This window comes from Limulus polyphemus, unplaced genomic scaffold, assembly GCF_000517525.1.
Source record: "Limulus polyphemus unplaced genomic scaffold, Limulus_polyphemus-2.1.2 Scaffold245, whole genome shotgun sequence".
Classification (NCBI taxonomy): Eukaryota; Metazoa; Arthropoda; class Merostomata; order Xiphosura; family Limulidae; genus Limulus; species Limulus polyphemus.
In genome coordinates, this window is record NW_013665855.1 from 649,092 (window position 1) to 660,490 (window position 11,399).

Genomic DNA, 11,399 nt, shown 5'->3' on the forward strand with positions numbered 1-11,399 from the left:
ATGTTTTATATCGAACATAAGGAATAAATTAATAGCTCGCTTCCACTGTTAAATAAACAGTTTGTGTTTTGCAATGATGGTGGGAGTTTTTAAAGGAAAACTTTCTGCAGTGGTCATTAGTATAAACAGGTAGTTAACATTAACTTCTGATCAAAGCAAGCTACCTACATGGATGAGAACTAGAAATTAACCCAGAATGAGTATAGATGATTAAACAAACTTGTTCTTACGTTCTTAATTATAAATAATAGAATGCATTGTTTAATCAGTCGGCTATCCTCGCTGTTATCGATATTTTCGGTCATAATTGTTTATTTGTAATTAAGCACAAAGCTACACAATGGGCTATCTGTGCTCTGCCCACCATGGGTATCGAAACCCGGATTCTAACGTTGTAAGTCCGCAGACATATTCGGTCATAAACCTAATAATATCTCATGATGTTCGAACAGTTTAGGAGAGTTAGGTTAAATCTAGATACTAAACTAATGTCCCCAGCTGGGACAACGGTAAGTCTCCAGATTTACAACGCTAAAATCAGGGATTCGATTCCCCTGGGTGGACACAGCAGATAGCCCGATGTGGCTTTGCTATAAGAAAAAAAACACACACATACTAAACTAATGATGAAAATGACTTTCATAATGACAAAATATTGATTAAAAAAATTAGCCACATTTTTCTCACGTGACAAGTGAAGTTTTGGGCAGGGGGGTGGGGTAATTCCATTCAGATTCACCTGAACGTGCAAAAGTAGCGCCATACTGGCCCACCAAAGGGCAAAATAATATCTGCACATTGTGTGGAATTTTTAATTTTGAATGTAATGTGTAATTACGTGAATATTATTTTAATATTTCATTTATTCAAAGATTTTCTGTTAATCACGGCCCGACATGCCCAGGTCGATTCGCAATCTGCGGGTCGCGGGTTCGAATCCCCGTCCCACCAAACATGCCCGCCCTTTCAGCCGTGGGGGCGTTATAATGTGACAGAGTCAATCCCACTATTCGTTGGTAAGAGAGTAGCCCAAGAGTTGGCAGTGGGAGGTGATGACTAGCTGCCTTCCCTCTAGTCATAATTAGGGACGACTAGCGCAGATAGCCCTGGTGTAGCTTTGCGCGAAATTGAAAAAAAACAAACTGTTAATCACTTAACCTTCTACTTTAATTGGTGGTTGTGACCTTGGTTTGTATTTATTTGATTGTTCCACTTCATAAGAATGATAGTGTAAATTTTTTTACTACTATATATATATATATATACTAATAAAAAGCAGCGTTGTCTGGTGTCACGAGTTGGGAGAAATTGGCTAAACCAGTTTCAATAACATTTGGTAGAATAACTCAAATGAATCCCTCAGAGACAGAGTATAATTAGACGAGCTGTTCAATTATGACAGTTATTTTAATTATACACTCTTAATGATGCGAATGAAGACTCAACTGAGGTCGATAATAAAATACGAACACAAACCGAAAGTAACGTTTTCTGCTGCATGTAGATTGGGCATCTTTGGTTCGGACGAACGGATCATGGGCTATGGTTCAAAATAGATGAAAGGGGAGGCCCATGCTAGATCTGTATCATTAATCTGCTATAACTTTGCTAGTTTAAGATATAAGGTGTCTACAATATCAAGCAATCACTTGAACTGATTGTATTTGCTCTACTGATGTATAATTTGATGAAAGTGTCATTACAAAGTGGACTTCAATGCCACACTGAACAATAGTTTGACCTCAACTGTTAAATTTTGGACACATAGTCTTTACTGTTCGTCTTTAATACCTCCACAAGAATTTCATGAACAATTTTTTACCTTGTGATTTCATTATGTAATAAATTTTCATCGACTGATTCAAAACCAAGTGTTTGGTGATGCAAAAAAATAACCTTTAATTATTATTGAGTTTGTTAAAGTTTGAATTTTATATAGTTTACTTATTAATTATGAATCAAACACATTGTCATCTATTCATTAATTTTAATTACATTGAATTTTATTGTTATCATGTATCAGCCCAAAAGAGGGCTGATTTCTTTCGTAAGTCATACTACATGTAATATTATACATAAATTAGTGAACTCTGTAAAGTGTATACAACTAGCTTTTTACAATAGTATGGAGTTCATCAGAACAATAATTAATAATGATAGGTTGTATCTTTTATAAAAACAGTTTTCGCAACCAGTAAATTACGATAGCTGAATAAAATTAAACAAGCAACAGTTATCGTTTTATGTTTTGACAAAAAAGACTATCCAGATTATATGTCTTTAAAAACTGTGATTTTCCATAGAATATTTCGATTTACTGAGAAAAAACAAAACCTAATGTGTTTATTGTACACTTCAGTATTAGGTCTTTACTAAATGGTTGAAACAACTAATAAGTATTTTTTGTCCTAAAATTGCGTATTCTTACTTCCGTGGACTTTTTTTTTAATCACATGAGATAAGGTGGGTCATTCACTTAGCTCTGTAACACGGGTCAGAGTTCGTTACCATAGGGCAGGGTTGTTATTTTATTTTATTTTTTAAGAAATATAATCTCATCAGGTTACTAAGTCTGGTTTTGCAATATTGTTGATTACTAAGCCTGGTTTTGTAATATTGTTGATTACTAAGTCTGGTTTTGTAATATTGTTGATTACTAAGTCTGGTTTTGTAATATTGTTGATTACTAAGTCTGGTTTTGTAATATTGTTGATTACTAAGTCTGGTTTTGTAATATTGTTTTGATTACTAAGTCTGGTTTTGTAATATTGTTTTGAGAATATATTCCAATCGTGTAAGTAATAATTATTCAAACTCAAAATATTTTACAGGTTTGTTCAATATTTTATGGACTGAATATTCATCTTACATAATGTGTGTGTATAAATATCTTAAATACTCACTTTATGTTAAAACTATGCACTAAACGATTCATGTAGTTTACTTTACACACGTTACACTTTTATTCATATATTTTTTAAAAAGGTAAATACCTATCTTAATCTTTAAATATAAGTATATTTACTATAAAGCAAGTGGACTTAAAAGTTTATTTACTACATTCTGCGCGTACGAACCTTATTAGAGGTTAATTACATTTGTTAAACATGAGAAGTATATCATTTTCATTTGTTAGAGATACATTTTTAAAATTTGGGTACGTGTTTCGTGTATCTTAGAAGAGATTATTTATACTGTTCAAGACAAAATCTATTTTACTGTCATATTCTTCCACAAGTTGTTTATATGTATTCACACATATCTCTGTCGACCTTCAAGTGTATATTTTAATCTAAAGGTTACTGTCCACCCAAATAGTTGATCAAAAGATCACTTGTTCAGTTTCCAGTGAATATATGTTTAAAATGATCCTCCCTACAAGGTTTGGTACATTTTGTATGCATTATACCCACACCTGTTTGTTTACAATTATGTAAAATGTATATAATAACTTGTTGTATAACATAATAAAACTTGAAAGTAAGAAATGGTTTATTTTATTTTTTTCAAGTGCAAAGTTTATTTTCAAATATATACGAGAATAAATTTTCAGTTTGCACTTTCAGAAAGATTAGACTGTATTTAATTCCGGATTCGGGTTTTTGATAGCCAAGGTTTCTGATTTGTTAAGAATAGTCACGTGCTTCAACAATTATTAGATATGCGTTAGGTTGTACTAACATTCCAATAACAATTGACAGTTTAAATTATTGGAACTGCCGAAAATGACTGTTCTTTACGAATCAAAGAGATCTCGACTATCAAAAACATGTAAAAGTTTATAATAATTATACTTCACCAGCGGAATGTACTTCACACTATAACAGTTATTGTTCATGCAATTTGATAATATAATATAGAGCGTCCTAATTACTACCGTGTCTTTAGTAGTCCAGCCAGCTTGATGAGCTCTGGAATTGAGCTAAAGACCTCCACGGCACTAGATATAGCATATATTGTGTGGTTTAGAAATTGCTATAAATTTTTCTTTACTTTCACTCATAAGCTCTTAATACGTTATACATTAAGTGTTATAATAACATTATAACAGTAATTAAGGTGCCCAAAGGATGTGTAGGTAGGTGTTTTATGTGGATCTCGAGTGAACCTGTCTGAACATGATTTTCAAGTTGTGTTGTAAAATAATAATAAACTACTCTTTCATTTTCTATTGTTCTTAACAGATATCGGTTCTGTGTTATAGTTACGGTCAAATTTATAACTTATAGTTTCATTTTCAACATCCACTCATTCATTAAAAACACAGGCCTGCGATACTTTTATTGTCTTGAAATGTTTACATGTTCTACAGTAATTTCTGTACGCTGAATCCGAAAATGATATCCATTTTTCTCCATCGCGTACAGATTTTTCACAAAACGTCATATGTACTTTTACATAAGGGAATTGTTTTCACTGAAATCGGGTCACATCTTGTTATGCTTAAAATGTTGACAACCACTGGCTATAGATTTCGTTAGACCATTCGCGACGTGAGAGTCTTATCCATCGTTCTAGAACCAAACAACAAGCATAATAATATAAAATGTTCATTGTGGTAAACGAAAAAAAGTTATTTGATGTAAGTAAGAGTTCTTTTCTCCCCGATTTGTAAAAAAGTCCTTACTTGATAAAAAATAAAAATATTATTTTCGAAACCTGCGTAGCTGAATTAAGGAAAATCCGTTATTAATACCAAAACAACTTTTATGAAGTTTAAATTCGCAGGCCTGTGCAATCAAAATGAATATGTAAAAGTAATATTTTATGCTCCACTTATTACAGTTCCGCTATATTTATACATAAAACGTTCATATTTTAGATATATACATGGTATGCATCATATTGACTTTATTGTTTCTATATACGACTATACATTCACTAGTTCAATGGCTCCCAACCCTTTCTCAACTAAGGACCAGTTACTTCTGATCCCAAAACTTCACGGACTGCTTTGTACAATATTAACTGCTAAAAACAATGTAAAATTACATTGGCTAGCAAGATACTTCAGTAAATATATTTAAACCATCTTGCAGACTGCCTGAAATCTCCATGTAGAGTAACACTTGTTCACGGACCAACAGTTTGGGAATCATTACACTAATTGATCATAGTCTTACAAAATGACAGCTTTTCTCTGTTAACCTAAAGCATTCAAACTCCAGACTTTTATCCCATGTATAACTCTAACTAAAGACGATACAATATTTGCGAACAACAATGATTTTTATAAACAGTATGACTGTTTTATCTTGTATTTTTTTAATCAGTTATTATCATTATAGCCCTATTTTCATTCTTAAGTACTATTACCTCTGTTTAACCAACAAACTATTCCACTCTATGTAAACATTTTGCTCCAGCGAATTACGTAATATGGTTATTATACATTATCAAACAGTTTTAAACGACTGTCTTAGCGTAGTACAAATCCATGTAAACTTTACAGATACAGATTTTTCTATTATCTAATCGAAAATAAATAGCAACACTTATCATTTCATTATTATTCAAAATATATAGAATCTTAACTGATATATCAACTTCTATCACTTTCTATTTAATACTTCGACTTACTTGAAAGTACGTGTGGAAAGCACTATCTCTCACTAGACTAACACTGTGTAGAAATCTTTTAAAATGTCACTAGTTCATTTTAGAAATAGTGGCGCTACTAGATGCAAAGTCTGGTTTACCGTAATGTCTTTTCATCAATGAACATAACGTTTGATATGTAAAATTAATGTTTCATTTATTACAGTTTGACTATTTGTTATTCTGTACATCATGCTTTACTCATATGATTCTGTAGAAGGCTGTTCTCCATATTAGCCATGTTATCTTAAAATATTCAAACTCTAAGATATATATATCACAGAAAAAATATTTAACTAAACTTGTATGTGTAAACGAATAGGGCAATATGATCGTGTACTCAATCTGTCATTATCTTTCAGTAACATCAATAACAATGTTTGAATAAGTAAAACTAATAATTTGTTTCACTGTTTTTTTAGTTTTATCATCTATCTAGCGTACTTCATGATATATGCATATTATTATACTATATTAATTTACAGTCTGTGTAGTCTCGAAAAGGGTTGTTTTTTTATATAAATGTGCCCATAAAGCATTCAAACTCTAGATACTCATCCTATGCATAATACTCGTAGAATCATTCGTGTGTTAATTTAACTTTCAAGCTGTGCAGTTCTGAAAAGGACTGTTTTATGTTAATTGATCTGTAAAATATTCTTTAGATATTTTCGTCTGTATCTTATGAATATGGGCGTCCGCAGAAATGTTTCGAGGGTGGGGCAAACTTGTATGAAATTGTAAAGTGGATGAAAATTTCATATACGTATGCTGAATGAATAATATTTCTCATTCTTCGGGGGGGGGGAGGCAATTGCCCCTTGTTTTGTTTGTTTGAAGTTAAGCACAAAGCTACACAATTGGCTATCTGTGCTCTGCTCACCACGGGTATCGAAACCCTGTTTCTGGCGTTGTACGTCCGCAGACATTCCGCTGTGCCACTGGGGGGGAGGGGGGCATATGAATTTGCCATTTAATGATCCTTTTTCTTACACCGCTTTAGCTTTTGAATAAAGTTGCTAGTCAAAACTTGCTTTACATTTTCATCACTGCACAAAAAGTACAATAATAAAAGAATGACAGAAAGGTTAGTAACGGTAAGTGATGATGCTGCTAGTGGTAAAGGTGAGGTGAGAAAGGGGCATAGGTAAAAGTAGTAGGATTAGATTTGGAAAAGTAAGCTTTATAAGAGGGAAAAATTGGGCCAAAACTTTGGCCGATAAGAGACACGTTGGTAGGAGAGGCTGGGTAGGGCCCGAAATTTTTCTGACGAGCTCCGATTGTTACACTCTTCGCCTCGTACGTCCTCTAGGGGAAGAAAGATTTTCACGAGTTTGCTCTGAATAGCTGTGATAATGTTGCCTCTACTTATGTCTACGGAAAAAAGAAAAAGTGAAAAGAAAATAAGCTTTCATAATTATCCCATCATTTTTAGTCGTAGATGCATCAAGTAGCTGTGACAAACCAATGATCAGTCATATGTTGCGTGTGTTAAATGAAAGCATTATGTAGTAATTGTCATTTTTAGCAGCATATTTCAACAAAACGTGAAGAAAACATGAATCACAGGTTGAATAATACTGGATAAATAATTGTGTATCATATTATCCAAACACCTAATGAATTTAAGATGAGCCAAGTGTGACCTAATGGTTAATGTGCCAGGCTTCAAGTTGGAAGGTCCAAGGTTTGAGCCCACAATATGCTCCTGAACACCTTCCTACTTTAACCTGTTGGGGTGTTATAAAAATGACAGTATATCCAAGTATGTGGTTAAGATCAGCCAAGTCGGTGCTTCTGACTTATTGCCCTTTCTCTCATCAGCAGTTTTAAATTATGCCTAAACCTTGTAGTCTCTAACTCGGTGCTTATTAGCCCATGTGGCATGTAAGATGCCATTCAAGTTGATAATACAAAATACCTATCCCAGACATTGTCCAAGGATTTCTTGTCTGGTAATTAAAGTACCTATCCCAGACAGTGTCCAAGGATTTCTTGTCTGGTAATTAAAGTACCTATCCCAGACATTGTCCAAAGATTTCTTGTCTGGTAATTAAAATACCTATCCCAGACAGTGTCCAAGGATTTCTTGTCTGGTAATTAAAATACCTATCCCAGACAGTATCCAAGGATTTCTTGTCTGGTAATTAAAATACCTATCCAAGAAATTGTCCAAGGATTTCTTGTCTGGTAATTAAAATACCTATCCCAGACATTGTCCAAGGATTTCTTGTCTGGTAATTAAAATACCTATCCCAGACACTGTCCAAGGATTTCTTGTCTGGTATTTAAGATACCTATCCCAGACATTGCCCAAGGATTTCTTGTGTGGTAATTCTTCTAAGGTGTTCTTTAATAACAGGTTCTAAAATGGCCAATTACTTAGAAAGTTTCAAGAAATTTCCATTTCTGGATATGAAGAGCTTCTTGTGAATTCCACGAAGAGTAATAACTTGAATTTCATAAGTTCTTATCAATGTAATAAATCTTCAATATACAGTTTATCATGCTTGTTTGTTTGTAGTTAAGGTCAAAGCTACACAATGGGCTATCCTTATTTTTAGCATTATAAGCCTTCAGACTTACTACTGAGCTACTGGAGGGCAATTTATAAATGCTATGTTTGTTTAATTAAACACAAGTTATTTGTACCAATTATGTGGTTTATTTCCATTCAAAGTCCTAGTTCATTCCATTGTTGAAATGTCTCCAGATGATGTGCTGATTTTTCATGCCAACTTAAAAGTGCTGACAAATTTTCAATACTTTGTTTCATTTGATGACAATGAAACGTTAGCTGTGCTAAGAACCTTGCAACAAAATCAAAACATTGAACTTTGAACCTACTGTTTTGGTGTTTCTCTACTGCCAAGTTTTGGTGTGCAGTACCATGTGAAATTTCTTTCCTTGTTTTTGGGAAGTCAGTTGTCATACTTCAAGTTGACTTTTGGCTATTCAGTTGGATCATTTTGTCTAGTTTTGGTGCAATACTTTGTGAAATTACCCCATTGTTTTTGAGAAGTCAGCTATTGCTCTTTGAGTTGACTTTTGGCTACAGTTTCTGTGTACAGTACAATGTAAGCAGAGTGAGAAATGTAACCATTCCACATCCATTAAAGATATCTAAGTTCTAATCTCAGTTTCATCCAACCATGAACTACTCAACATAAAAATTTATAGATACTGAAGGAATACTCAATCACCTTGCCCCCTTTCAACTACTTTTAGTTTAAATAATTGATATTTTCAAATACTTAAAAATTTCAACTTCTTTCTTATTCTGTAAATCCTTTTAAATATTCACATTACATTTAAGTACTTTTTCAGATTTTCATGTATTTATTGTATTCCAATTTTAATCAGAAATTATACATGTACTTGTATATAATGTGTATGATCCTCAATGTATATTGTTAAAAGTCAATGGCAAGGGTATTTATCGATTAGCTACAAATAAAGCACTTGGCATAATGCTCTTGCTGTTAATCGGAATCCAGTTTCCACCTGATCTATTTATTTTATATTTGCATTTGTGGCCTAAATATTAGCAATATCAACATCTAAAATGTTTTTTTTATTAGTTAAAAGTATAACTAACTTTGCAAGTCTTTGTGTATTCAAGAAAAAAAAAAAAGGCCTGAAGTAAAACACATCAATATTTATAACATAACAAACACGTGTACATACAAGCAATATTTATTATACAACCTTTATTTGTTACTTATATTATGAAATTATCGTTCTCGAGTTATTATAACCAAATTGACAAACGGAATAGTTTTGCCGAGAAACCTGATGTTTGTTCCTGAAAAAGGAACTGATAATATGTGAAACAAGAAATAAATCATGCTACACAGTATCATTCACATGCATTCTTAGTTAATGATGAGATGTGTACTTCTCTTTCATCATGTTGTATATTAATATGAAGAGATTTGTATTATTATAATCATCATCATAAATTAACATTAAATTAAAATCCATACAGAAATATACTGAGTATCATAAACTTGGAATCTTACACCTCTGTTTTTGCTCATTATATGAGGCACACACTAATTGAAAATTGTTTTTATTAATATTATCATCAATTACCACCCACAGGGAAATATATTGAGTATCATAAATTTGAAAATTCCAGTTTTATTTTTCACTCAATCTGCGAGTTACCTGTCAATCCTTTGATAAACTTAAATTTTGGCAAAAGAGGAAACACTTAGATAAATATATCTATAGCATACAAGTTACCACATCATTTCATAAACTTCATTTCAGACATTCTAACTGCAATGATCAAAATGTTCTTTACCGATTTGTTTCCCAATTCAATTACAAATTCAACCATTCCAGGTGATTACCATACTATTAGATCCATGTGTTAATAACAGTTGTCTATAAAAAATGAGCAACTGAATCTGTTCTAACAAAGCATGACATGCTAACAATAAGTTATGATTAACACAATTAAAAATTAACAATACCGATGGGATTAAAAGAATATTCACTTACATTATTTACACAAATGCCTGTAAAGAGAAATTATGGTACACACACACACATATATATATATATAAAAGAACTATGTGTAACTGTTACACACGCACTGTTTGAAAGAAAACTACAAAATCATGATCAACAAGTTTGTAATTTAGAATGTGTAAATATACAACAAAGAAATGCTCCATAATGGCAAATATAAACATGAAAGTGCTGGTTTGAAACTTTTAAGTTGCACATATAACCAAGAAGATATTTATAGCATTTAACATCAACCACACTGCCCAGCAAATTGAAACAATATATGAATTATAAACAAAAAAATCAGATTCATTAAAGCAAGATCATATTATTGCATTTTTTTTTTTACAAGGTATTGAAGCAACTAAAGCATATATAATACAATTGGGTCTGAGTATACAAATGGATACTAACATATTCAAGTCTAAAATCCTTCCTAATCCTCAATGAATAGATACATATGAACATTGCTTCAAATGTTCAGTTGGACAAGCCAGTTTTCTTGCAGGTTCATTCCACTTCTGTAAAGGCTATGATTACTAGTACATCAACATACACAACACACTTTCAACTACACAGCAGCTGTAAAATCAAGAGGTTTATTTTAAAAAGACAGAGACCAGACTGGAAAAAATAAAATATTAGGTTCTTATACATGCATCACTATAGAACTACTGTTTATGAAACCTCCCCATAAAAAAACAAGAATTTTATTAAAAAAAGCAACAATATATCATTAATTCCTTTTGGAAATTTGATAAAATAAGCATTCCAGTTTTTTAAAACTTCCATGGCTTTCCCATTGTAAGAAAAGAAAATGATCACCTGAGCACCTAGGACTGGGTATTTTGCATAATAATTAATAGTTTAAAATAATACCAAAAAACCAGGAGGCTAGCAACAGTTGGATTGAACATAAGAAGAAGCCAACAATAGCAAGCTGTAGACGAAACAAATATAAATATGGCAAAGTTCTTAACATTCTTAATGTAACAAGTGTAAATATGGCATAGATCAGCAGCTGTCTAGATTTTAACATGTAACCATGGTATAAGTCAGTGGCAAGCTTAGAATTATGTGTAAACATAGTATGGGTCAGTTGCATCCTATATATCATGTTAACACATTACATCTAGGCTACTGCTGACCTGTACCATGTTAACACATTACATCTAGGCTACCGCTGACCTGTACCATGTTAACACATTACATCTAGGCTACTGCTGACCTGTACCATGTTAACACATTACATCTAGGCTACTGCTGACCTGTACCATGTTAAC

The 11,399-nt window shown here is 32.4% G+C and overlaps 1 protein-coding gene and 1 long non-coding RNA gene across 3 annotated transcripts in view; both read right to left on the reverse strand.

Annotated features, from left to right (window-relative positions):
• The window catches only part of LOC111085123, a 31,166-nt gene extending 25,564 nt beyond the window's left edge, over positions 1-5,602 (reverse strand). The window contains exon 1 of the long non-coding RNA XR_002609968.1: positions 5,581-5,602. This is a non-coding gene — a long non-coding RNA (uncharacterized LOC111085123). The remainder of the gene's footprint in view (positions 1-5,580) is intronic.
• Positions 5,603-9,241: 3,639 nt separating this feature from the next.
• The window catches only part of LOC106478730, a 65,291-nt gene continuing 63,133 nt past the window's right edge, over positions 9,242-11,399 (reverse strand). For both annotated transcript variants that reach the window (XM_013939291.2, XM_022382383.1), the window contains exon 22: positions 9,242-10,698. The gene's annotated coding sequence lies outside the window, so the exon portion shown is untranslated. The remainder of the gene's footprint in view (positions 10,699-11,399) is intronic.